General features: G+C 41.2%; 1 protein-coding gene across 2 annotated transcripts in view; it reads left to right on the top strand.

The window, feature by feature from the left end:
* MOB2 (MOB kinase activator 2) overlaps nt 1–17770 on the top strand; it is an 86213-nt gene that overhangs the window by 18991 nt on the left and 49452 nt on the right. The gene's annotated exons all lie outside the window — the stretch shown is intronic.

Here is a 17770-nt window from a genome sequence, read left to right as displayed (position 1 = left end):
CTCTAGATTCCTTGATATGTTGTGAGGTGCAGAAGGGAATAATGTGCTGAACAGCAGAGGACGTTCAGGTGATGAGGACTTCAGCAGCTCCTAACGCGTGTTGCGTTAGCTGGAGGAGTTGAGGTTGTCAGGCTAGTTAACCCAAGAGACGGGCATTGAGCAGGGGCGTTTGTCAGGAAACTGGTGTTTGCGCATAGACAGTAAATACATAGAACAGGTGCTTTCTTGGGTCCCTTAAAATATTTAGGATCATTTACCTGGGGTTTTCCCTCCAGAAAGTGTAAATAACAACTGGATCAATGGTCTCAGTTTTTTTTGGGAGGGGGCATTTAAGTGTTTATAAAATGTGACAACAATGGTTTTATTTATTTATTACATTAGTACACTTCCACATTCATCTGATGGCTGTGATACCCCAGGTGGGCAGATACTTCTTTAGATTATCCATGACCAAGAGGAACCTAAAATGTTAGAACCATCTAGCGTGTTGTGAAATAAATGTTCTTTCCTTTCAGCTCTCTGGCCTGGTTGTTTTGTTTTAATAATTATTATTTGCATTGTATTATGCTTCTCTATTCTTATCTCTCACATTTAGCAAAGTTTCAGAAATAAAAAAGTGAAAAGACAATTTAATCTGGCTAATGCTGAAAAGTTGTGTAGTTCTCTGTCCTGTTATGGGCCTGCAGTAGCTCTGTGGTGTATACTTTTTATAATAACCTGCACACTGTATGTGGTGAGGTAATGTGACCTGTACGCTAGATAGCTGCCCGCCGAGGTAATGTGACCTGTACGCTAGATAGCTGCCCGCCGAGGTAATGTGACCTGTACGCTAGATAGCTGCCCGCCGAGGTAATGTGACCTGTACGCTAGATAGCTGCCCGCCGAGGTAATGTGACCTGTACGCTAGATAGCTGCCCGCCGAGGTAATGTGACATGTACGCTAGATAGCTGCCCGCCGAGGTAATGTGACCCGTTGGTGCGCCACAGCATTCTGGTGTGTGCTTTTTCTGTTTTTTTACCATGTCGAACAAGCCTTAAGTATATCAATGCAAAAATAAGCAGTTCTGCCTCTGCATAAAAGACATGGCATCGTGGACTCTCACCACCATGAAAGAAATTCATTTATCGGGTAAGCATAAATGTTTTTTCTTTTATGATTCAGAAAGAGCATATAGTTTTTTTAAATTTGCTTCATTCACTTGGTATCCTTTTGTAGAAAGATCAACAATGCACTTCTGGGAGCTAGCTGGGGACGTCAGTTGAGCCAATGACAAGACGCATACAATAATGTGCAAAAGTTTTAGGCAGGTGTGAAAAATGCTGTAAAGTAAGAATGCTTTTAAAAAAAATCGACAAATTAACCAAATGAAAAGTGATTGAACTGAAGAAAAATCTAAATCAAATCATTGTTTGGTGTGACCACACTTTGCATTCAAAACAGCATAAATTCTTCTAGGTACACTTGCACAAAGCCAGGGATTCTGTAGGAATATAGTCAGGTGCACGATCACACAATTATACCAAACCGGTGCTAATGATCAGCAATTTTAAAATGCAAGTTGAAACACAATCATTAAAGTGAAGGTAAACTTTGATGAATGAAAGCCCGTTTTTAAAAAAAAGTTTAAAAATACTATTAAAAACAGGGGCACTTTCATTCATCAAAGTTTACCGGCCGGCTTCCTCCAATCACGGCTTTCCCCCCAGGGTAGTCATTGCCTGAGGCCATGCTGTGATTGGAGAAAGCAGGATTAGTCATTGCTGACGTGTGAAGAGAGGATTTCCAGGAGGGGGAAGCTGCTGTAGCTGCTTCTTCCTGCAGTACGTACACAGCAATGACGAAACCGGCTTCCTCCAATCACCACATGGCCTCACCAGATGGACTCTCCTGGGGGGGAAGCCGTGATTGGAGGAAGCCGGTTTCATCATTGCTGTGTAAGTACAGCAGGAAGAAGCAGGGGGGGTCGGCGATCCAGCGTTTCAGGAGAAGGTAAATATTTGTAAAATCCACTGCAATGTAAACTTTAATGAATGAAAGTGCCCCTGTTTTTATTAGTATTTTTATAAACCGGGCACTATTTATTTAAAGTTTACATTCACTTTAAGCTAATCGCGTGTAGAGAGCTGAGCATGCAGTCGTCTCGAGAGGATCTGTGAGAATCTGAGAGCAGTCACACTGTTTGCCATGAAACCGCTTCTGGAAACATCAAGGGCTGGAGCTTGTTACTTCAAACGTCTCCGAGCGAAGTCTACCTAAGGGAATATGTATATTATGTGTGCTCTAATCAGTCTGTACTGAGTGAGTGAAACTCTACCTTGTTCACCGTGACACACTGAAGGGACAGCAACCCTCACAGTATCTCAGGGTGACCCTGAACCTGTGCACACACACATAACCCTGGGATGCTACAGTGGCGACAAAGATTGTGGATTCTGACACTAAATGGAACTAATATGGTCTATCCAAGCTGAAGTATGGAGCTCCTTGGTGGGGAGACTGGAGCAGTATATGGAAGCAAATAGCTTTTCTGCCGAAAAGAAGGTTTCAGTTTTCCTGACAGCAATTGGCCAAACTGCTTATGCTACACTAAGGGACTTAATCTCTCCAGACAAGCCTACCTCTAAGCCTCTGCCAGAGTTAATTGAAAGACTCCAAGATCATTACAGCACAAAACCATTAGAAATTGCAGAACATTTTTAAATTCTATAGGAGACCATGCAGGGAATTAAAGCTTATGTTCTCACCTTACGTAAGATAGCTACATGTCAGTTTGGTGAATACCTGCAGACAGCTCTCCGGTATGTTTGTTATGGGCTTCCAGGACCCAGCCATACAGAAATTGGTTACTCTCAGAACCTGATTTGACGTTCAAAAAGGCCACTGATATTGCCACAGTCATGGAGTTAGCAACAATGGATGTTACTATACTGAAACCATATCCTACTAGCCCTGATATTTAGAGCAAACTACACCATATCTTAGGGTGACACTGAACCTGTACACAAATACCCCTGGGACACCACAAAATACACATGCATACTTCCCTTCACAATTGGAAGATGTCTAACAGTGCCATCAGCTTAGAATTGGCAGAAACCATTGGGCCCTGGTAACCCATCTATTGTCTGAAGAAGTCTGGTTAGAAGTGGTCTTCATGGAGGACTTGTAGCTGAAAAGCCTTACCTCCAATGTGGAAACAAGGCCAAGCGACTCATCTATGCCTGAAAACACAGGAACTAGGGCGCAAAAAAATTGGGCAGGTACTCTGGACTGAGTCATCAAAAATGTAAATATTTGGCTGTAGCAGAAGGCAGTTTGTTCGCAGAAGGGCTGGAGAGCAGAACAAGAATGAGTGTCTGCAGGCAACAGTGAAGTATGGTAGAGGCTCCTTGCAGGTTTAAGGCGGCTTTTCTGTAAATGGAGTTGGGAATTAGATCAGAATTAATGGTCTCCTCAAGAAGAGAAGTACAGAAAGATACTTATCCATCATTCAATACCATCAGGGCGGGATCTGATTGGCCCCACATGTTTCTGCCGCATTGCAACGGCCCTACACTTACAGCCAAAGTCATGAATAATGATCTTCAGCGTAAAGAACCAGGAGTCCTGGAAGTGATGGTACGGCCCCGACGGAACTCTGATCTCGGTATCGTCGGGTGTGTTTGGGATTACAGAAGAGACAAAAGCAACCGAGGCTGCCTAAATAAACCGGAGGACGGTGGTTAGTTCTCAAAGATATTTGAAACAACCTACCTTAAAGGGATATGAAACACAATTTTCATGGTCCAGAAAGAGCAGCAGTTTTAAGCAACTTTTATCATTTACTCCTATTCATTTTTCTTTGTTCTCTTGGTATCTTTATTTGAAAAAGCAGGAATGTAAGCTTAAAGGGACATGGAACCCAACATTTTTCTTTCATTTTTCAGAGCATACAATTTTAAATAACTCTCCAATTTACTTTCATTGTCTAATTTGTTTCATTTTCTTTGTATCCTTTGTTTAAAATAAATCTAGATATGCTCAGGTGCTTGGAGCTAGCTGCTGATTGGTGGCTGAACTTGTATGCCCATTTTCATTGGCTTACAAATGTGTTCAGTTCGCTTCTAGGAGTGCATTGCTGCTGCTTAAATAAAAGATACCAAGAGAATAAAGCAAAATTGATGACAGAAGTAAATTGGAAAGCTGTTTAAAAATGTATAATCTATCTGCTTAATGAAAGGGGAAAAAAATGGGTTTCATGTCCCTTTAAGAGCCGGTCCATTTTTGGTCAAAGGGACAGTCAAGTATAAATTAAACTGTCATTATTCAGATAGGACTTGTAATATTAATCAACTTTCCAATTTACTTTTATCATCAAATTTGCTTTTTTCTCTTGGTATTCTTAGTTTAAACTAAACCTAGATAGGCTCATATGCTAATTTCTAAGCCTTTGAGGGCTGCCTCTTATCACATGCTTTTTAAATCTCTTTTCAACACAAAGAGACAGAAAGTACACGTGGGCTATATAGATAACACTGTGTTCAGGCACAGAAAGTTATTTAAGATTTAGCACAAAACAATGCTATATTTAAGACAATAGATAATAAACAGTCACAGTCATGTGATCAGGGGGCTGGAAGAAGGTTCCTAGATACAAGGTAATCACAGAGGTAAAAAGTACATTAATATAACTGTGTTGTTTGTGCAAAACTGGGGAATGGGTAATAAAGGGATTATCTATCTTTTAAAACAATAACAATTCTATGGTTGACTGTCCCTTTAAAGGGACACTGAACGCAAATTTTTTCTTTTGTGATTCAGATAGAGCATGCAATTTTAAGCAACTTTCTAATTTACTCCTATTGTCAAATTTTCTTCATTCTCTTGGTATCTTTATTTGAAAAGCAAGAATGTAAGTTTAGATGCCGGCCCATTTTTGGTGAACAACCTGGGTTCGGGCGGATTGGTGGATTAATTTAACCAACCAATAAACAAGTGTTATCTAGGGTCTGGGACAAAAAATAGCTTAGATGCCTTCTTTTTCAAATAAAGATAGCAAGAGAACGAAGAAAAAATTATAATAGGAATAAATTAGAAAGTTGCTTAAAATTGCATGCTCTATCTGAATCACAAAAGTAAAAATTTGGGTTCAGTGTTCCTTTAAGCACCTGGATAGCACTTGCTGATTGATGGCTACATTTAGCTCCTAAGCTTACATTCCAGCTTTTCAAATAGACATACCATAAGATCAAAGAAAAATTGATAAAAGGAGTAAATTAGAAAGTTGCTTAAAATGTAAATGGCATGCTCTATCTGAATCGTTAAAGAAATGTGGGTTTCATTTCCCTTTTAAAAAACTCTTCGTTCAAAACCGCATCAATTCTTCTAGGTACACTTGCAAAGTGTGGTCACAACAACTTCATTTTATTTAGATTTTCCTTCTGTTCACTCATTTTACATTTTGTTAATTGATGAAAATAAACTTATCATTTTTACTTTGCAGCATTTTTTTTCCACCTGCCTAAACCTTTTGCACTGTACTGTATATATGTAGCCACCAATCGGCAGCTAACTCTCAGTAATGCAGTGCTGCTCTTGGGCCTTCCTAGGTATGGTTTATCAACAAAGGATACCAAAAGAACAAAGCAAATTAGACATAAGAAATGAATTGAGGTGCTTTAAAATTGTATGTTCTACAGTCATAAAATAAAATCTTTGAATAATGAAAGAAAAAAAAAATTAGGGTTTCATGTCCCTTTAAAAAACAAATAAAATCTTATCAAATGGGATCTTTCTCTTGGTATCTGTTGAAACTTATCACCTTTGCAAAAGAGTATACTGAGGTAGTCTTCATCCTAGCTTAGCACTAGTGCGCAAAATGCTGCTGAGGCCGCCTTAGTATTCTCTAACGCCGGGGTTGACAAATGACAGTTTAAAATGTAGATGCCAGACAGTGGTATTTTTATATAGATATATGGAGAATAACCCAAACATTTGGGAGCCAGGTAAATAACAAAGGCCAGTGGCTCCTGGGTTTGTCAAGCCCTGTTAGTGAAATATATACGTTTAGGCGGTATTGTAATAAATAACTAGTTCAGTGAATCTAGCTACAGATAGTTTATTTTGGGGATAAAGCTCATGAGTTAAAGGGAAATGAAAGCCCAGATTTTTATTTTGCGATTCGGATAGAACATATAATTTTAATCAACTTTCCATTTTATTTCTAATATAACATTTGCTTCATTCTCTTGTTATCCTTTGAAGGAACACTGGCAGCTAGCTGAATACATCTAGTTAGCCAATCACAAGAGACAGATTTGTGCAAGCAAAGCTAACTCCCACTAGTGTAGGATGTGTGTTCTTTTTCAACAAGGGATACTAAGAGAACAAAGCACATTTGAAATTAGAAGTGAATTTAAAAGTATCTTAAAATATGAAATGCTCTATCTTGAATCATGCAAGTTAAATTTGAACTTTCTTCTGTTATGTGTGATCAGTCCACGGGTCATCATTACTTCTGGGATATAACTCCTCCCCAACAGGAAATGCAAGAGGATTCACCCAGCAGAGCTGCATATAGCTCCTCCCCTCTACGTCACTCCCAGTCATTCTCTTGCACCCAACGACTAGATAGGATGTGTGAGAGGACTATGGTGATTATACTTAGTTTTTATAACTTCAATCAAAAGTTTGTTATTTTACAATAGCACCGGAGCGTGTTATTGCCTCTCTGGCAGAGTTTGAAGAAGAATCTACCAGAGTTTTTACTATGATTTTAACCGGAGTAGTTAAGATCATATTGCTGTTTCTCGGCCATCTGAGGGAGGTAAAAGCTTCAGATCAGGGGACAGCGGGCAGATGAATCTGCATTGAGGTATGTAGCAGTTTTTATTTTCTGAATGGAATTGATGAGAAAATCCTGCCATACCGTTATAATGACATGTATGTATACTCTACACTTCAGTATTCTGGGGATGGTATTTCACTGGAATTACTCTGTTAAAAGTACATTAAACCTTTTAATAGGTATTTATTATGTTAAACGTTTTTGCTGGAATGTAGAATCGTTTGCATTTTCTGAGGTACTGAGTGAATAAATGTTTGGGCATTATTTTTCCACTTGGCAGTTGCTTGTTTTAATTGTGACAGTTTCGTTTCTCTCTCACTGCTGTGTGTGAGGGGGAGGGGCCGTTTTTGGCGCTCTTTGCTACGCATCAAAAATTTCCAGTCAGTTACTCTTGTATTTCCTGCATGATCCGGTTCATCTCTAACAGAACTCAGGGGTCTTCAAACTTCTTTGGAGGGAGGTAGATTCTCTCAGCAGAGCTGTGAGACTTATATATTGACTGTGATTAAAAACGTTGCTCTGTAATTTTTATGCTTCAAATTTAATTATTGTTACTTTACTAATGGGAACAAACCTTTGCTAAAAGTTGTGTTGTTTTTAAGGATTGATGCTATAACTGTTTTTTCAGTTCATTATTTCAACTGTCATTTAATCGTTTAGTGCTTCTTTGAGGCACAGTACGTTTTTGTTAAATAAGATTGTAACCAAGTTGCAAGTTTATTGCTAGTGTGTTAAACATGTCTGATTCAGAGGAAGATACCTGTGTCATTTGTTCCAATGCCAAGGTGGAGCCCAATAGAAATTTATGTACTAACTGTATTGATGCTACTTTAAATAAAAGCCAATCTGTACAAATTGAACAAATTTCACCAAACAGCGAGGGGAGAGTTATGCCGACTAACTCGCCTCACGTGTCAGTACCTGCATCTCCCGCCCGGGAGGTGCGTGATATTGTGGCGCCTAGTACATCTGGGCGGCCATTACAGATAACATTACAAGATATGGCTACTGTTATGACCGAAGTTTTGGCTAAATTACCAGAACTAAGAGGCAAGCGTGATCACTCTGGGATGAGAACAGAGTGCGCTGATAATACTAGGGCCATGTCTGATACTGCGTCACAGCTTGCAGAGCATGAGGACGGAGAGCTTCATTCTGTGGGTGACGGTTCTGATCCAAACAGATTGGATTCAGATATTTCAAATTTTAAATTTAAATTGGAGAACCTCCGTGTATTACTAGGGGAGGTTTTAGCGGCTCTTAATGATTGTAACACTGTTGCAATACCAGAGAAATTGTGTAGGTTGGATAAATACTTTGCGGTACCGGCGAGTACTGACGTTTTTCCTATACCTAAGAGACTAACTGAAATTGTTACTAAGGAGTGGGATAGACCCGGTGTGCCGTTCTCACCCCCTCCAATATTTAGAAAGATGTTTCCAATAGACGCCACCACACGGGACTTATGGCAAACGGTCCCTAAGGTGGAGGGAGCAGTTTCTACTTTAGCTAAGCGTACCACTATCCCGGTGGAGGATAGCTGTGCTTTTTCAGATCCAATGCATAAAAAATTAGAGGGTTACCTTAAGAAAATGTTTGTTCAACAAGGTTTTATATTGCAACCCCTTGCATGCATCGCGCCGATTACGGCTGCGGCAGCATTTTGGATTGAGTCTCTGGAAGAGAACCTTAGTTCAGCTACGCTGGACGACATTACGGACAGGCTTAGAGTCCTTAAACTAGCTAATTCATTCATTTCGGAGGCCGTAGTACATTTAACCAAACTTACGGCTAAGAACTCAGGATTCGCCATTCAGGCACGTAGGGCGCTGTGGCTAAAATCCTGGTCAGCTGATGTAACTTCTAAATCCAAATTACTTAATATACCTTTCAAGGGGCAAACTTTATTTGGGCCCGGTTTGAAAGAAATTATCGCTGACATTACAGGAGGTAAGGGCCACGCCCTGCCTCAAGACAAAGCCAAAGCTAAGGCTAGACAGTCTAATTTTCGTCCCTTTCGGAATTTCAAAGCAGGAGCAGCACCAACTTCCACTGCACCAAAACAGGAAGGAGCTGTTGCTCGTTACAGACAAGGCTGGAAACCTAACCAGTCCTGGAACAAGGGCAAGCAGGCCAGGAAACCTGCTGCTGCCCCAAAGACAGCATGAACCGAGGGCCCCCGATCCGGGACCGGATCTAGTGGGGGGCAGACTCTCTCTCTTCGCCCAGGCTTGGGCAAGAGATGTTCAGGATCCCTGGGCGCTAGAGATCATATCTCAGGGATACCTTCTAGACTTCAAATTCTCTCCCCCAAGAGGGAGATTTCATCTGTCAAGGTTGTCAACAAACCAGATAAAGAAAGAAGCGTTTCTACGCTGTGTACAAGATCTGTTATTAATGGGAGTGATCCATCCGGTTCCGCGGTCGGAACAAGGACAAGGGTTTTACTCAAACCTGTTTGTGGTTCCCAAAAAAGAGGGAACTTTCAGGCCAATCTTGGATTTAAAGATCCTAAACAAATTCCTAAGAGTTCCATCGTTCAAAATGGAAACTATTGGGACAATCTTACCCATGATCCAAAAGGGTCAGTACATGACCACAGTGGATTTAAAGGATGCTTACCTTCACATACCGATTCACAAAGATCATTACCGGTATCTAAGGTTTGCCTTCTTAGACAGGCATTACCAGTTTGTAGCTCTTCCATTCGGATTGGCTACGGCTCCAAGAATCTTCACAAAGGTTCTGGGTGCCCTTCTGGCGGTACTAAGACCGCGAGGAATTTCGGTAGCTCCGTACCTAGACGACATTCTGATACAAGCCTCAAGCTTTCAAACTGCCAAGTCTCATACAGAGTTAGTTCTGGCATTTCTAAGGTCGCATGGATGGAAAGTGAACGAAAAGAAGAGTTCTCTCTTTCCTCTCACAAGAGTTCCATTCTTGGGGACTCTTATAGATTCTGTAGAAATGAAGATTTATCTGACAGAAGACAGATTAACAAAGCTTCTAAATGCATGCTGTGTCCTTCATTCCATTCAACTCCCGTCAGTAGCTCAATGCATGGAGGTGATCGGCTTAATGGTAGCAGCAATGGACATAGTACCCTTTGCACGTCTACATCTCAGACCGCTGCAATTGTGCATGCTGAGTCAGTGGAATGGGGATTACTCAGACTTGTCCCCTACTCTGAATCTGGATCAAGAGACCAGAAACTCTCTTCTATGGTGGCTTTCTCGGCCACATCTGTCCAGGGGGATGCCATTCAGCAGGCCGGACTGGACAATTGTAACAACAGACGCCAGCCTACTAGGTTGGGGCGCTGTCTGGAATTCTCTGAAGGCTCAGGGACAATGGAGTCAGGAGGAAAGTCTCCTGCCAATAAACATTCTGGAATTGAGAGCAGTTCTCAATGCCCTTCTGGCTTGGCCCCAGTTAAAAACTCGGGGGTTCATCAGGTTTCAGTCGGACAACATCACGACTGTAGCTTACATCAACCATCAGGGAGGGACAAGAAGCTCCCTAGCAATGATAGAAGTATCAAAGATAATTCGCTGGGCAGAGTCTCACTCTTGCCACCTGTCAGCAGTCCACATCCCGGGAGTGGAGAACTGGGAGGCGGATTTCTTGAGTCGCCAGACTTTTCATCCGGGGGAGTGGGAACTTCATCCGGAGGTCTTTGCCCAAATACTTCGACGTTGGGGCAAACCAGAGATAGATCTCATGGCGTCTCGCCAGAACGCCAAACTTCCTCGCTACGGGTCCAGATCCAGGGATCCGGGAGCGGTTCTGATAGATGCTTTGACAGCACCTTGGAACTTCGGGATGGCTTATGTGTTTCCACCCTTCCCGCTGCTTCCTCGATTGATTGCCAAAATCAAACAGGAGAGAGCATCAGTGATTCTAATAGCGCCTGCATGGCCACGCAGGACTTGGTATGCAGATCTAGTGGACATGTCATCCTGTCCGCCTTGGTCTCTACCTCTAAGACAGGACCTTCTGATACAGGGTCCATTCAAACATCAAAATCTAACTTCTCTGAAGCTGACTGCTTGGAAATTGAACGCTTGATTTTATCAAAACGTGGGTTTTCTGAGTCGGTTATTGATACCCTGATACAGGCTAGGAAGCCTGTTACCAGAAGGATTTACCATAAGATATGGCGTAAATACCTATACTGGTGCGAATCCAAAGGTTACTCCTGGAGTAAGGTTAGGATTCCTAGGATATTGTCCTTTCTACAAGAAGGTTTAGAAAAGGGTTTATCGGCTAGCTCATTAAAGGGACAGATCTCAGCTCTGTCCATCTTGTTACACAGGCGTCTGTCAGAAAATCCAGATGTCCAGGCCTTTTGTCAGGCTTTAGCTAGGATCAAGCCTGTGTTTAAAACTGTTGCTCCGCCATGGAGTTTAAACCTTGTTCTTAACGTTCTACAAGGAGTTCCGTTTGAACCCCTTCATTCCATTGATATAAAGTTGTTATCTTGGAAAGTGTTATTTTTAATGGCTATTTCTTCGGCTCGGAGAGTCTCTGAGTTATCAGCTTTACATTGTGATTCTCCTTATTTGATTTTTCATTCAGATAAGGTAGTTCTGCGTACAAAACCTGGGTTCTTACCTAAGGTAGTCACTAACAGGAACATCAATCAAGAGATCGTGGTGCCTTCTCTGTGCCCGAATCCTTCTTCAAAGAAGGAACGTCTTCTACACAATCTGGATGTAGTTCGTGCCCTCAAGTTCTACTTGCAGGCAACTAAGGATTTTCGACAAACGTCTTCCCTGTTTGTCGTGTACTCTGGTCAGAGGAGAGGTCATAAGGCTTCGGCTACCTCTCTCTCCTTCTGGCTTCGTAGCATAATTCGTTTAGCCTATGAGACTGCTGGACAGCAGCCTCCTGAAAGAATTACAGCTCATTCTACTAGAGCTGTGGCTTCCACTTGGGCCTTTAAGAATGAGGCCTCTGTTGAACAGATTTGCAAGGCTGCAACTTGGTCTTCGCTTCATACTTTTTCCAAATTTTACAAATTTGACACTTTTGCTTCTTCGGAGGCTATTTTTGGGAGAAAGGTTCTTCAGGCAGTGGTTCCTTCTGTATAATGAGCCTGCCTATCCCTCCCGTCATCCGTGTACTTTTGCTTTGGTATTGGTATCCCAGAAGTAATGATGACCCGTGGACTGATCACACATAACAGAAGAAAACATAATTTATGCTTACCTTATAAATTCCTTTCTTCTGTTGTGTGATCAGTCCACGGCCCGCCCTGTTTTTTAAGGCAGGTAAATATCTCTTAAATTATACTCCAGTCACCACTTCACCCTTGGTTTCTCCTTTCTCGTTGATTCTTGGTCGAATGACTGGGAGTGACGTAGAGGGGAGGAGCTATATGCAGCTCTGCTGGGTGAATCCTCTTGCATTTCCTGTTGGGGAGGAGTTATATCCCAGAAGTAATGATGACCCGTGGACTGATCACACAACAGAAGAAAGGAATTTATCAGGTAAGCATAAATTATGTTTTCCTATCCCTTTAAGGCCCACTTAAAGTGAAAGTAAATTTCGGACCATTTCAAAACAGTAATTCATTCTCTTCATCTATATAAACCTAATCGCTATATTTTTTTTTTAAAATAAAAATATTAATTCACCTTTATTTTAAATACATTATAAGGCTTCTGTTTTCGTCTGTGCTCCTCCCATCTTCTACTTCCTTACTTTTTCAGTGTTTACGTATAGACCGGTCTCACCCGCTGTATACGTATTAGATATGCGCGTTCCCAATACAGCTTGTCTCCAAAGCGCATGCGATTTTGCAATTACTGATTGAAATCAGAAGACGTTTATGATGATGTAGTGTCACGGCCGCCTATCGGCCAGGATTTCAATTGGAGAATTGTAAAACGTGATCAGGAAGTATTAGAAGTTCCGAAAAACGGGTTGTTGTTATAGATTTAAATATTAGTGTTTTAACTCATGTAAAACTTCGTTTGCAAAAAAATATAACACAGTTCATGAATGAAAGTCCAAATGATTTTAAATTTTACATTTAATTGTGTTTAGTAACCATTGAAACTTTACCTTCACTTTAACCCTATTATGCTAGGGTGCAAGTGTTAGATCAGAACTAAGTTCCGATGTAAACACTTGGTGGAAAAATGAAATCACATGATTGTCGATTCAATCACGTGATTCAAGGCCGGGATTGGATCATGAGGAACTGTCTACGCTGCTAGGCACGCCCCCCGGTACAATATTTTTCATTGTGCAAAAAGGGGAAGGCTGCAGGATGCCATTTAAGGAAGGATGTGCTATGTCATCCTATTGGCATCTAGAGGTTAAATTAGTATGTTTTTAATTTATTTATTTAATAGTTATGTATCAGTGTTTAAACTGGAATATCTTAAAGTGAAGGTAAACTTTGGTGAATGAAAGCCCGTTTTTTTAAATACTATTATAAACAGGGGCACTTTCATTCATCAAAGTTTACAAAGCAGCCGTTTTGGTAAAAAAATTACTTTTTTTTTTTCTTTTCACTGCTACAGCAGCTTCCCCCACCTAGAGATACTCTATTCACACGTCAGCAATGACTAATCCTGCTTCCTCCAATCACAGCTTTCCCCCCAGGGTAGTCATTGCCTGAGGCCATGCTGTGATTGGAGGAAATTGGATTAGTCCACTACTAAAATCCACTACTATTTTGAAGTTCAGACTAACTGCTATTGCATTGTCTTCTTATCATGCATTTGTTGATTATGCAAATGTACACTGTTGACTGGTCCTTTAAGTTATCACTTTTTGTGTTTGCATTTTTCTCTGCATCTGTGAAACATAAATAAATATTCTCAGAGCACCAGTGGGGCTTGCATCATGTCACCAATTAACAAATTAAGTCATTACCAGATGGTACAAGCACCTTAGGCTCTCAAGTCCTGTGTATAAAATGCTGGTGCACGGTGCATACTTAAATACAGATTTGAAACAGCTATAGCTTTAATTAGAAACATTTTTGCTAATACATGTATATTACATAACTGCTTCTATTCCCAACTGAAATGCAACCATGTGGATTCCAATTTTGGCTGGAATGTCCCTTTTAATCTGTGTCTGTGATGGAATAACCGCATACTTCTGGTATGTGACATCATTAGGAAATGGGAAAACATCCAGGTAGCGCAAGAAATATTGTACCTGTATATTGAAGCTCATGGGTTCAGATAACACTCGGGGCATTAATATTATTTCTTTATTTTTATCCTATTTTCAAGCCTATTGATGAAATCTCCTATACTTATAACATAAAATACTTAACATTAACTGAAATAAAGTTTGCAATGGAAATGCATTTTGTTCCCTTTATATTGAGGATTTATATTTTATTTGTGTATAATGTAGGAAGGAAAATGTCAATTTAAAAGGGACAGGAGACAAGATAAACATACCAGGGTTTCAATCTGTTTCGTAGATCGATAATAAAGTGCTACATTTTAAATGTAGGTATTTTGCAATTCATTGCAAGCATCTTTTAATGAGATGTGTAGTTTTGCAACAGATTAACATACCAGTTGACTTTGAAAATATCTGGATATATTAACACTATCTATCTACTACTGTTTTTCAACATCCAAAACCTCCCATGTGCCTTATTTTAGTGTGGTGTATATATATATATATATATATATATATATGTATGTGTGTGTGTGTGTATGTATGTATATGCAGGCCCCTCACATGAGCTCATAACAGCCCATATAACATCTGGCCATAGCTACGTTCTCGGCTAGCATGTGTATATATACTACATGCATATATAGCGTTGCTGTTTTATTTCTATTTGTTCCAATAAAGTGCACTATTGTTTTGAGCAGCGGTCCGGACCTTCCTTTTTGTGTATATGTGTGTGTGTGTGTATATGTATGTATATATATATATATTGCAATCCAGATGTACGTGCAGAAATCCCTGACATGAGAAGTGATGAGTGCACCGCCGCCCCCTCATTTGGTAGCGCGCTGAAGCGCGTGAAACATGGAATTTTGTGTTGACTTTGCATTCCCCTCCCTCGCTTGCCTGATTTACAAGATGAGGGAGGTCTGGTCATGACGGCATATTGCCTGTACTTTCATTCAGTTTCCTGGGCTTTGCCTGTGCTTGCAGCAGCTGTAAGCTGTGTGATCTGCCACTCAGTGTACCTATGAATAATTATTTTTGTCGCGTGGAGCATTAGTTTAGATGCATGAAAGTTTCCTAATGATTCAGATGGAACACGTGATTTTAAGAGATTTTTCAGTTTGCACTACTGGGAGCTAGCTGGTCATTGGCTCACTAGATGCATTAAGCCTGCCCTCAATAGTTCAATGCTGTTCTGGAGCAGATGTTATCTATGCATTTAACCCATTTGCAGGGCCTAAGCACATAGCTTTATCAAGCAATAGAGCGTTGTATAATTCCGCCATCACATTGTAGCATTTTATGTCCCTTTTAAAGCACTTACAGAGCATGATGAGGTTTTTATACGTAAATACCTTCCTTACGAATGATACATGTGTGGGTTTCTGTTGGCAAAGAAGCATTTTGTTCCTTAACACACTCATTGCCAGTGATGCTGTTCTTCACGTGGACACACAGGGCTCTTTGTGAGGTGGAAGTCTGCGGGTAGCGCCACGCATGGCGAACTGCTGGGGATGTCAGGGAATATATACCCAGGAAACTGCCAATACTAAGTGCCCTGCTCCTTGTTGTTCTTTTCTTGTTTACATCACTGTGAACAATTAAAGGGACATTCTAATACTGAAATATAGGTGGCGTCCCTTTCAAGTCCTGCATCTCCCTAACAGGACACAGCTGGTCAGTTAGATCAGTGATTTTAACCTTTTTTTGCCGTGGCACACTTTTTACATTAAAAAATCCTGTGGCACACCACCATCCCAAAATTTTACAAAATAACACATTGTAGCCTAATACAGCATATACAGTATGTGTGTGTGTGTGTATATGTATATATATATATATATATATATATATATATATATATATATATAAAATGTACACGTGTTGTAGTGGGTGGGGGTCCTTCCAAGTGTGAACACGGGTCGGGGAAGCGAGCTGCCGCTGCGCTGTTACCCTCAATCATTATCTCACTCAAAATAAAAAAAAAATGGCCCAGAATAAGAAAACAAGCAAAATTTTAAAAATGTCGCACTGTTTCTTGTCAGTCTGCCACGGCACGCCTGAGAATCTCTCACGGCACACTGGTTGAAAAACACTGAGTTAGATAACCTCACCAATAATCAGCCATTTTCTGTTTGAAGCTGCAAGCATTGCAATTCCAAGAGTGGCGCTTTACTTATTAGTTTAATAAGGGGGGTTAAAGAGTGATCTAGGTTAATATTGCAATAATTAAACAGGCTTACAAACATTACAATGTCTCTTTAAGTGGTTGTCGCCTGTGTATATGGTGTGTGTGTATATGGTGTGTGTGTGTGTGTGTATAGGGTGTGTGGGTGTGTGTGTGTGTATAGGGTGTGTGTGTGTGTATAGGGTGTGTGTGTGTGTGTATAGGGTGTGTGTGTGTGTGTATAGGGTGTGTGTGTGTGTGTATAGGGTGTGTGTGTGTGTGTATAGGGTGTGTGTGTGTGTGTATAGGGTGTGTGTGTGTGTGTGTGTGTGTATAGTGTGTGTGTGTGTGTGTGTGTATAGTGTGTGTGTGTGTGTGTATAGGGTGTGTGTGTGTGTGTATAGGGGGTGTGTGTGTGTGTGTGTGTATAGGGTGTGTGTGTGTGTGTATAGGGTGTGTGTGTATAGGGTGTGTGTGTGTGTGTGTATAGGGTGTGTGTGTATAGGGGGTGTGTGTATAGGGTGTGTGTGTATAGGGTGTGTGTGTATAGGGTGTGTGTGTATAGGGTGTGTGTGTATAGGGTGTGTGTGTATAGGGTGTGTGTGTATAGGGTGTGTGTGTATAGGGTGTGTGTGTATAGGGTGTGTGTGTATAGGGTGTGTGTGTGTGTGTGTATAGGGTGTGTGTGTGTGTGTGTATAGGGTGTGTGTGTGTATAGGGTGTGTGTGTGTATAGGGTGTGTGTGTGTATAGGGTGGGTGTGTATGTGTGTGTGTGTGTGTGTATGGGGTATGTGTGTGTGTGTATGGGGTATGTGTGTGTGTGTATGGGGTATGTATGGGGTATGTGTGTGTGTGTATGGGGTATGTGTGTGTGTGTATGGGGTGTGTGTGTGTCTATGGGGTGTGTGTGTGTCTATATGGGGTGTGTGTATATGGGGTGTGTGTATATGGGGTGTGTGTGTGTGTATGGGGTCTGTGTGTGTGTGTGTGTGTATGGGGTCTGTGTGTGTGTGTGTATGGGGTCTGTGTGTGTGTGTGTGTGTATGGGGTCTGTGTGTGTGTGTATGGGGTCTGTGTGTGTGTGTATGGGGTCTGTGTGTGTGTATATGGGGTATGTGTGTGTGTATATGGGGTATGTGTGTGTGTGTATATGGGGTATGTGTGTGTGTGTATATGGGGTGTGTGTGTGTGTATGGGGTCTGTGTGTGTGTGTGTGTGTATGGGGTCTGTGTGTGTGTGTGTATGGGGTCTGTGTGTGTGTGTGTGTGTGTGTGTATGGGGTCTGTGTGTGTGTGTATGGGGTCTGTGTGTGTGTGTATGGGGTCTGTGTGTGTGTATATGGGGTCTGTGTGTGTGTATATGGGGTCTGTGTGTGTGTGTTTGTATATGGGGTCTGTGTGTGTGTTTGTATATGGGGTCTGTGTGTGTGTTTGTATATGGGGTCTGTGTGTGTGTTTGTATATGGGGTCTGTGTGTGTGTTTGTATATGGGGTCTGTGTGTGTGTTTGTATATGGGGTCTGTGTGTGTGTTTGTATATGGGGTCTGTGTGTGTGTTTGTATATGGGGTCTGTGTGTGTGTTTGTATATGGGGTCTGTGTGTGTGTTTGTATATGGGG

This window comes from Bombina bombina, chromosome 7 (genome assembly GCF_027579735.1).
Source record: "Bombina bombina isolate aBomBom1 chromosome 7, aBomBom1.pri, whole genome shotgun sequence".
Classification (NCBI taxonomy): domain Eukaryota; kingdom Metazoa; phylum Chordata; class Amphibia; order Anura; family Bombinatoridae; genus Bombina; species Bombina bombina.
This window is presented reverse-complemented; position numbering and strand designations above follow the sequence as displayed.